This window comes from Crocuta crocuta, unplaced genomic scaffold, assembly GCF_008692635.1.
Source record: "Crocuta crocuta isolate KB4526 unplaced genomic scaffold, BGI_CrCroc_1.0 scaffold5536, whole genome shotgun sequence".
In the NCBI taxonomy this organism is placed as follows: Eukaryota; Metazoa; Chordata; class Mammalia; order Carnivora; family Hyaenidae; genus Crocuta; species Crocuta crocuta.
The window spans coordinates 7,924-18,207 of NW_027532499.1; the positions used below are offsets into that span (position 1 = coordinate 7,924).

At 44.1% G+C, this 10,284-nt stretch overlaps 1 long non-coding RNA gene and 1 other non-coding gene across 2 annotated transcripts; one reads left to right on the forward strand and one right to left on the reverse strand.

Annotated features, from left to right (window-relative positions):
• Positions 1 to 47: 47 nt before the first annotated feature.
• Positions 48 to 6,802, reverse strand: LOC144244211 (uncharacterized). Its single transcript, XR_013338867.1, has 3 exons — positions 6,611 to 6,802; positions 1,552 to 1,728; positions 48 to 450 (listed from the first exon to the last, which is right to left on the reverse strand). It is a non-coding gene; the product is annotated as an uncharacterized LOC144244211 (long non-coding RNA).
• Positions 2,109 to 2,250, forward strand: LOC144244212 (U4 spliceosomal RNA). Its single transcript, XR_013338868.1, has one exon. It is a non-coding gene; the product is annotated as a U4 spliceosomal RNA (small nuclear RNA).
• Positions 6,803 to 10,284: the final 3,482 nt, after the last annotated feature.

A 10,284-nucleotide genomic window follows, 5' to 3' on the forward strand; every position in this document is an offset into this window, starting at 1 on the left:
CCCAGCCAGGTGTCCGTCCCACTCTTCCCTGCTCCCTGCCTGCGGGACGGGAGGTCCAGCCAAGAGGCCTGCTCTGAGTGTCCCCACGGGCACTTTGAAGGCGCAGGTGTCGGGGGCAGAGGAGGGGACGGCACTGTGTTCCCGAGTCCCGAGCGCAGTCCCCGAGCTCGGTGGCGGGGCAGCAGAACCAAGGTGGTCAGCGCGCACCTAACAGAGAGTCACTTCTGTCCCCTGGAGGGGTCCCAGTAGGGGGCGGGGGGGGGCAGGGCTCTCTCAACACACGCATCGCAAGTGGCAAGTTGTCTTCCGGGACAGTTTTCAAAGCGCCTTGTCAGTGTCTCCACTCTGAGGTTAAACACAAAATGCATTCCAAGTGATTTAGGGGGAAAAAGTACCTCATGCTTGACGGCAAATTGTCCACCAATTTCTGCAGCTCTTTGTGATGTGTGGCTGAAGAACAATAAATGAGAAGGTATTTTTAAAAACTGACACCTTATTCTAGAACTGTTATAGAATGTGAATTAAAATAGGACACTTGGTGATCACCTAAAAACAGTCTACAGTACTGGAACGAAACTGACAATTTAGGATGTTATGAATATCAGTAAATGAAAGCAGCCACAAAACACATGGACAGGCTGCTTGCTGACAGGCTCGAGCCCACAGTCTGTGGGGAAAGGTGTCCCTGCTCCATTAGCCTCACCCCCCCGAGCCCCGCTGGTGCTTGGCCTACAGGCGCGCTGGTGGTGGAAGCTCTCCAGCCAGGCAGAGTGTAGTGAGGCCCAGCTCTGAGTTCACGCTCGAGTCCTCAAGGGCTCAGCCCTCGAGCCTCAGTGTGAAAACTAGGTGTTCTAGTTTCTGTATTTGATACTTTGATATGTGAGGCCTTGCTGACAGCAGGGCGGCCGCCCCTCCCAGGGTGAGCTAATTCCTGGAGAGAACAAACACCGTGGGACAGTGGCCTTCATAAGGAAACAACCTCCTCCTTTACAGGGCTCCCTAATGTCTGGCCTCTCTTCCCGTGCCCTCCTCACGCCAGGACGAGGTGACTAGAGACGGCCTCTATCCAACAGAGCCTACGGAAACTATTCAAAGAGGCCAATCTTAAGTCGGCTTCGACTACCTTATGCCTTCCTTCCGCCAGAAACCCCAACAGGCCATCGCCCGGGATGTTTCCTCCTCCCCTCTGCCTCTTGGGTGTCCCTGGCACTTCCCTGTGTGGTCCTGCCTTCCATTTTCAAGGACCGTAGTATGAGAAGATTGGTTTTTCATCTCCCCAGCTCTCAAAATAAATAAATAAAATTTTAAAAAAGGGAGAGGGGCATCTGGGTGGCTCAGTCTGATAAGCATCTGATTCTTGATTTCTGCTCAGGTCATGATTTCATGGTTCGTGAGATCGAGCCCAGCGTCGGGTGCTACACTGAGGGTGCGGAACCTACTTGGGATTCTCTCTCTCCCTCCACCTCTCTGGCCCTCCCCATCTTTCTCTCTCTCAAAATAAATAAATAACTTAAAAGAAATTCTTCTTTCATGATAGTCATTTGACCATACCTGATTAACACAAATCCTGGTACCCTGGAAACACTCAGCCTCCAGGGCTTGAGGGAAGGCCTGCACCTGCTGAAGCTACGGAAGCTGAGAGGCCCCACAGATTTGCAGTCTAATTCTCCAGCGGGCAGTTGCGTGGTGTGGCAGGGGAGCACTGAACTTCACTGAGCCTCACTTCATCTGGAAAATGGAGAGGACAGTGTTGTCATCAGAGACCTCTGGGGAAGATAAACGACACACTTGGCAAACACATAGTCACAGAGCACTCATAAAGATCAGTTCCTTTCCAGACCATTTCCCACAGCTGTTCGCCTTTATCTTTTTATGCCATTTAAAATATACTAATTTCACATTTTAATCAATATTTATTTAGCATCATTTACCTTCATGCCTTTATACCACTGCCTGAAAGTAGAAATGTAATACAAACCATAAAGGTATTTTTAAAAAGTTTCCAGGAGGCACATTTAAAAAGTTAAAGAAAAGGTGAAATTGCTTTTGGTAACATACTTTTGCCAAATACATGGAAAAGACTGTCATTTCGACATGTAATCAATATGAGCTTTGCACAGTGGCAGTATCATAGCCAATGAGGTTTATCCGAGGTACAATTATTGCTAATTGAAAACTTTTCCCGACATGTAATCAATATGAAAAATTGAGTTTCCATTTTTTCCATACTACGTTTTAAAAATCTGTTGTGTATTTTACACGTACAGTACCTATCAAATGAGACATTACATTTTCAACAAAAATACCTGATTCCTATTTTACTTGCAAATGTAGATACATGTACCCAGGTCATTCCAAACATTCTTAAAAGTTTTCCAATAACTGAACTCAGTATCAGTTCTTACATTTAAATTCAAACTAATTGAAATGAAATAAAAAAATCCATTTCCTCAATTACAGTAGTCGCATTTCAAATGTTCCATAGCCACACACATGGGCTTATGGATACCATATTGGACAGCACAGTTTTATACATTTGGAATATATTTGTAACAATCTTTTACTTTAAGCACTGCTTATCTTACCAATGAACTGATTCCAATATTCTTAAATGATAATATTGTAACATTTGATCTTTCTACTCTATAATGCAACACATCATTTAAAGTTGGTAAGATTTTACCTTTAAAAATATTCCTATCATAGCTAAACCGCCTTCCTCTAGTTGCTGCATCTTCAAAGCTTTGCGATGTGACTGCATTCTGATGCACCATGTGCAGTTGAAATAAGGATTAAAGAAGGATTAATGCCTGACCATACAGGATTGATCCAAAATAAATCAACGGCCTTATTCAATCTACAACATTGAAATATGTTTCCACACCCAAAATAAAACTACTGGGAAAAGCATATGACAATCTGATGCAAGAGGAGACGGAAATAAAGAAGAGAAGACATTTATGCAGGATCAGGAATTAACATTACTTTCAAATAAAGGGGTTTCTATGACGAGAAAAAGATTTATATAGCAGAGTGGATAATCTTCCAGTGAGGGATCAACATCTGTTCATTCCCATCTTGATTTGCAGGAAACCCTACAGTCCACAATCCATTTGCATCAAAGGCAGCAAAGGTGCTTATCTTGAGAGAAGCAGATCCTCCCTATGGAAACTAAACGGGAGCTGAAGACACATTTTTTTCTTTGATGGATAACCACTCAAAATGTATTTCCTTCTATTTTTAACATAACATTTAAAATTAAATTAGGGGAAAAGTTGTTTATTTCCTTATGTGCTCCTTATACTGCCTACACATTATTCCTCATCCATCACTCATGACCTTTCTGTCACTGCCATCCCCTGAGCCTCCCAAGTGAGGCAACTCTACGATGTGGTTAACTCTGTTTTCTCCTCACCTGAAAAGGCATCCATCTCCAAGTCCTATTGCCTTTTGTAGAGAGTAAGATGGAGTCACTCGTGTCAACCAGGGGCCCATGTCAAGCAAGGATACAAGCAGTCAAGGGTACTAACAACCGGAAGCCATCACCGAGACCGGCACCGGCTGACGACACACCAGAACTGATAAGCAGCAGAAGCAGGGGAGGTGTGCGGGCGTCCGAGACTCATTAAGTCCCTTGAAAAGGGGGAGGGTTTTTGCAGCAAAGCGTCGGGCTCCCCAGACATGACCCCTCCGTGTCTGAGCCCCTCATACGGCAGCTGCCGCCAAAGGCTCTGGCCGAAGGGAACGGAGAGCCTCCACTGCTCGAACAGAATAAGCGGTGAGGGCCGAGTGCGGACCCGGACCCAGACCCGAACCCGAACCCAGGCCGCATCTCAGTCGTGCGCCCACAGACAGACTTCGAGGTGGCTCGTGAACTTCCTACCGCCTGTGTTATCTTGTTTGTCGTGTGCCTTGTTTATGTCCTGCTCTGTGCGTCGGGTAAGAGGCCAAGTTAATCACGTGCTCAAATGCCACTGGGTTTGGAATCTGGAACCTGCTTTCTCATTACGTTAACCCTGCTTTATAATTGAGCACAGCTGGTGCTGTGGAAAGATCTAATTCATGTGTGCCCCTCCATAGTCTCTTCACGACAATTTTATTTTAGAAATGGTTTTTCAAAACTTGTGCTTTCTCTCTACTTCAACTGCTATAGCTTTCATTTAAGCTCCTAGCATCTCACACTTGGATTTATCTGACTTGGTGGACCTGCACTACTAACTGGGTTGGTCTCAAAAAATAAAGCAACTGACAAATTAAATGAAACCATGCTGTCACTCTGTTGTGTAAAAATAGCCAGTATCTGGGGGCGCCTGGGTGGCTCAGTCGGTTAAGCGTCAGACTCATGATTTTGGCTCCGGTCATGATCTCACGGTTTGTGGGTTCAAGCCCTGCGTTGGGCTCCGTGCTGATGGCGTGGGGACTGCTTGGGATTCTCTCCCCCTCTTTCTCTGTCACTCCCCCACTTTCTCTCTTAAAATAAATAAACTTTAAAAATAAAATAATAAAAAAATAACCAGTACCTGATGAACCTGTTTTCTGTCTACCCTCCTATGCTTCAGTGATCATCGTTCTTCCTGCCTCTTCCCAAAATGCACACTCTGCATTATGGCCACTTTGTTTTTGGTCATTTTCTAAACATCTGCTTTTGCACATGATTTTCCCTTAGTCTCCAATACTCTTACAAACTCCGGTTCATCCTTCAATACCCAAGATAAATGTCCTGATAAAGGAAATTTTCAACATTTACCAAGGTCAAAATGACTCAGCAAAGCCTCAAAGGATGGGCTCTATTTCTGCCCTGAGCATACATTGTACAATGTCTTTCATCAAAGAAAATAATAAAAAACGTGCATTCTGAACACAAAAGACCAGAAACAGTAATAAGACACCTCCCTAGTTCTTATGAGATTAAAGTCATACAGCCCTGCATATACTAGAAAGTTAAGACCTGCAACTTCCTGAAAAGTTCTTTGTCTAATCATCTGTAACTTCTTTTAAATTTGTAACTTTTCATGAATCTAAAATGTAGAGAAGCCTACACCAAATGATCCCTTACCAGAAGCGCTTTCTTCTTTGTGAAGATTGTGTATCCCAGGCAGCTTCCCTCATTTCAGCTCAAATAAAACTATCTTCCTTTTTTTTTTTTTTTAAAGAAATTCTAAANAAAACCCTTTCTCAAATCACACTTGCTTTAGAATTCTAATTTCGTGTGTGCTCTTCTCACTAGATTTTGGCCGCTGGCAGGTCAAGAATGTAGTTAGTATTCCCAGCACTTGGTGCCATGGCTGGCACACAGTTGGCACTCAGTAAATAAGGGACAAATAAATAAACCAGTGGGTGACAAAATACACACTTCTTATTGGGGGACTAAAAATATAAAATGCCTTTTTCCTGCCTGACAATCCTTTTGCTCTGCACTGCAATCTTACCATTTAAAATCTGGCTAAGTAGTATTCCTATTTAATATAGAAGCTGTCTATAAAGTCAGCAAGCGGAGAAAGGCTGGCATATATTCAACACACACAAATTGCAAATTTCAAATAAAAAAAGTACAATATATGTAATTTCAAATAAAAACAACTTCAAATAAATAATTTTTTTTTTTTATGTTTATTTTTGAGAGAGAGAGAGTCAGAGCGTGAGCAGGGGAGGGGAAGAGAGGGAAACACAGATTCTGAAACGAGCTGTAGGCTCTGAGCTGTCATTACAGAGCCTGATACGGGGCTCAAACCCATGAACTGTGAGATCATGACCTGAACCAAAGTCAGACGCTTAAATGAGTGAGCCTCCCAGGCACTCTTCATATATATATAACCTTAAATAAAATTTCAAATATAAAACTTAGCTATCTACCTATCTATACATTAAATACCATTCATGCCAGTAGAAGGAAACATGCCTAAGAATGGAAATGGACACTGCTCATACACTCATCCAGCAATTCCACTTTTGGGTTTATACCCAAAAGAATTGAAAACGACTTCTCAGAAGGTATCTGCACACTCGCGTCCATAGCAGCATTATTCACAAAAGGCAAAAGGTGGTTGCAACTCAAGTGTCTTCAGACAAGTGAACAGATAAACTGTCTATACGTATGATGGAATATTATTCAGTCTTAAAAAGAAGGAAACTCTGACACATGCTGCAATGCGAGTGAGCCTAGACGACACTGTGCTAATTGAAATCAGCCAGTCGTAAAAAAGACAAACACTGCACGATCCCACTTACGGGAGATACCCAGTAGTCAAATTCACAGAGACAGAGTAAAATGGTCCTAGCCAGGAGCTGAGGGAAGGGGAAAATGGGAATCACTGTTTAAGTGGTATAGTTCCAATTGTGCAAAATGACACGTTACGGAGACGAACAGTAGCGCTGGTTGCACGCCAGTGTGAATGTACTCAACGCTAGCAAACTGTATACTAAAAAACGGTCAAGATGACAAATGTCACGTTACATGTATTTTACCACATTGAAGAAAAAGAGAAGTGCGCCAAGTCCCATGCCACCTCTGAAAGAGGTCCACAGTCCCACGGAGGCAGTGTGGTGTGGCCTGTGCTCACATCAAACTGTCCCCTTAACTCCAGACAAGACCCCCCAGTCCGACCCTCACCTGACTTATCTGTAGAAACTTCGAATTCCACGAGGAAGGAGTACCCGTTATTCCAGACATGGAGGCAGGTGGTCGGGTCGTAAGAGATGGTGAGCAGTTTTAAGGCCGGATCATAGACACTGTCCCTCTACCGGATGTTGATGGGCGACTGGCGCTCGCCCGCCGGGACCAGGTCCACGCTCTCCCAGAGCGGGTGCACTAGGAGAAAGCACACCGGGGCTATGTCAAGACGGCCAGAGTCTGGGACCACGCGTGAGGCAATTCCAGTGGTGGGGAGTGTTCGAGGCCCGTGGACTCGACGTCTTAGCCACCGGGGGGGCGGGGGCAGGGCTGAAGGGCTGACTAAGGCAGAGGACAAAGCAGGTCAGAGGGCACCTTGCACGGGCACAGCCGCCCGCTGCTCTGTCAGACTCGAGAGCCTCGGTCCACCCGCCAATTTCACCCGAACCATGTGCCCCCCGCTCTTGTGAGAACAGTTAAGACGCGTGCAGATTAGCACCACGTGGAAAGAGGTATCTCAAATGAGCTTCTTTCATTATTGATAATTTTCTGAGCCCCACTTGCCAAACCAGGTTTACATACAAATACAAATCAATGACATTTTCAATAATGAGTTATTTCCAGAAAAGGAAATGGGGGAAGAGGAGGAAGAATTTTTGGAAAGCAAATGTTGAACCAAACATTGTTAAGTTTTTAATCGTTTGGCTGGCAGAAGTAGACTTGTGTGGCTTGCACCTGTAACTTAGCTTGCAGTTTTGAAGCTCTCTGGATTATTGACACAATGCAATATTATAGGCTTCCAACCAGGATGGGGTCAACAGTCTAGGGTTTTGGCACTCATGAGTCTGACGATTACAGAAGGTACTGATGAATCTGGGATGGAAAAGGAGTAATTTCTTCTTAGTCTGAGGTATGTTAACTTTGCGGATAACACTGTCAGTCATTTTACCAGCGAAAAAATGGTGTTTTTTTGAGAATAGCAGAGAATTACAATCTGGGGCAAGCTATGGCTAAAACCATAGACAAGTCCAGAGAACAAAGGAGGGCGATGCTTTTTTATAGAGGAAAGGAAATTGGGAAGGCTGTTATAAACAAAAAGTCCATTGGAGTAAACTGGGAACTAGATGTACAGTGGCTTCTCATTGGCTGAGTTGTGAGTGTCTCTCACTGTCTGGGCTGTTGTTAGGGCAGAAGAGAGATCTTTCCTCAGGCTGGTATAGTAAAGTAGTAGTTAAAGTAGTATCCAGGCGCAAGGTTTATCTTTTCCAACCGGGTCTGCAACTGGGCAGGAGAGCTCCCCCTGGCGGCCTCCTGATTCCATTCTATATAAAGGTGTACATGTACAATTTGTCCCACACAGACACAACACATCCCTGATGATGACTTTTCTAAAGAGTCAAATACCAGGTCTTCATGGTAAGTCTCTGATAAATCTCAGTGGACTTCCTGTAACACAGAGCTGCCGAGACATCCATGCATGATGGCTAGAACTATGTGCATAATTTGGGGTGCTCCAGTTCTGTGCCCTTTAGAAGCACCACGGACGGGTGGAACCAAGACTACTAGGAAAACCAGAAGAAATGTGAATCAAGATCAATCACTACCAATGACCCTGTGAGCCTCACCCCACTACTAAGAATGAGCCTAAGGATCTGAGAAAGTGGTAAGGTAGCTGCCACTNGCAGGGTCTGTCAACACGGAATGGCGCTGTCCTAGAAGGCACCTGGCAATGTCTGGAGACACTTTTGGTTGTCACAACTGGAAGAGTGCTACTGACATCTAGTGGATAAAGGCCAGGCATGCAGCTTTTGAAACCCTATAATGCACAGGATTATATGAAATCAAATGTCAATAAAGTTGAGAAACTGTGGTCTCTGCAAGTTCAGGGTACTCTTGTTTTTACTATTTCTCCCTACAAAGCAGCACCATCTTATCTCTGGAATTTTGTTTCGAAAGCCTAAAATAGAAAATGCATTTGCCTGGTAAAATATTTAATACAATAATCTAATTAAAATGTGAATTAGAAAGCAACTTGTGGGAGTACTGACAATACTGACTCCATCTTTGGCCCTCCATCTTGTTCACTGACCTCTCCTGGGACTACGTGTTCTGGGCCCCTCAGAGATTAATATTCATACCTTAGACATGCCAGCCAAGGCCGGAATGTGGGGAGGTTATTTTCACCTCCCACGAATCACTTAGAGATAACAGAGTCTCTCCCCGCTTCCTGACTCACGAGATGATGCCTCCAGGTCTGAAAGATGCTAGCTGCCAATTAGGTGCATGCAAACCCTTTGAAACACATGTGAACCCTCCGACCCCTACACTGTCCCCCAAGAGTTCCCTCGCTCTGTAAAATCTGTGGACCAAGGTCAAGACTTTGCAGAGAATAGCTATGCCTGGTCTGGACCGTCACCAGCCCGATACTCTGCACGAAGTTACTCCAAACAGAACTCTGTAATTGTACGGAATGGCCTGTTTCATTTTCCGGTCTCACAGTGCCTTCTCAGTTTGGGGGAAACTTTACTATCCCTCCCCCACCTTGTAACACCAGTAAGCAGCCCTGATTCGGTTGTAGGATGCCTGGCACCAAGAGACTCGGCCACACCTTCCCCTCTGAGATACGCAGACTGTGGTCGAGGAGTTGAGAATCCACACTCTTCAAAACCAGTTCATGAGGGTCTCCGGTAAAGCCCAGGCAAGAAGGGGACTAACAAGCAGATCCCCAAGAGATGATCCCTCCTTTCACCCTGACTCGTCCCCCACTCTACTGAGGAAATGNTCTTTTCCTTCAAAACACTTACTACACACGTGTAATGGTGATTATATGCATATGTGCTAAATTAGCTGCCTCCTTCAGTGTTGTATAAGCCACAAGAAGAACTGAAGTCTCTCTTAACCACTGCTTGTTCACTACACATAGAAGATAAAGAACACTGTTGGGAAAGTTCCAGTCCTCTTTTATCTTCAAGCCTATTTTATCTTTATCTTTAAGCCTACTACTGATCACATTTTTTTTTTAAGGATCTTTCAGGTTTATCTCTTCCTTACCTTGCCCATGACCAACAGCTGAGTTCAGGCCCCTACACCCTGGACTTCATACATATCTTTTCTTCTCAACACCCTCTGCCATGTTTTGCCATCTACTAGTTTCCCTAAATTACCACCAACATGCCGTTCCTGTGTTAAAGCTGTATGTCAAGTCCTACTTTCTGTGTCCAGGGTCAAGCTTTTCCTATTAGGAAGCCACCTCCGCCACCTAATTTCCTTTCTCCTCATTCTTCCCAAACTCTGGTCTTGCCCTGCTATTCCAGAACCTTGCCATGCTAGTCCCCTTGGTCATTCAAAGTGAGATACACTATGAATGTAAAACACCCACTCAGCTTTGAAGATTTAGTACAAAATAGCGAATGCAAACTATCTCAATGATTTTTACATCAATTACAGGTTAGAGTGATAATGTTTTCGGTATACTGGGTTAAATATTTTAGTCAAATTAATTTCACCTGTATATTTCATCTGTGTATTTCCTGTATAGAATTTCACAAATGAACAAATTGGTTTTTCTTTCAGTTTTACTGAGATATAATTGACATACTATTTGTTCTTCTTTTAAGTGTTTTTATTAGAAAGCATCATATTACTTGAATTACATGGCTCGCATTTGTGGCTCT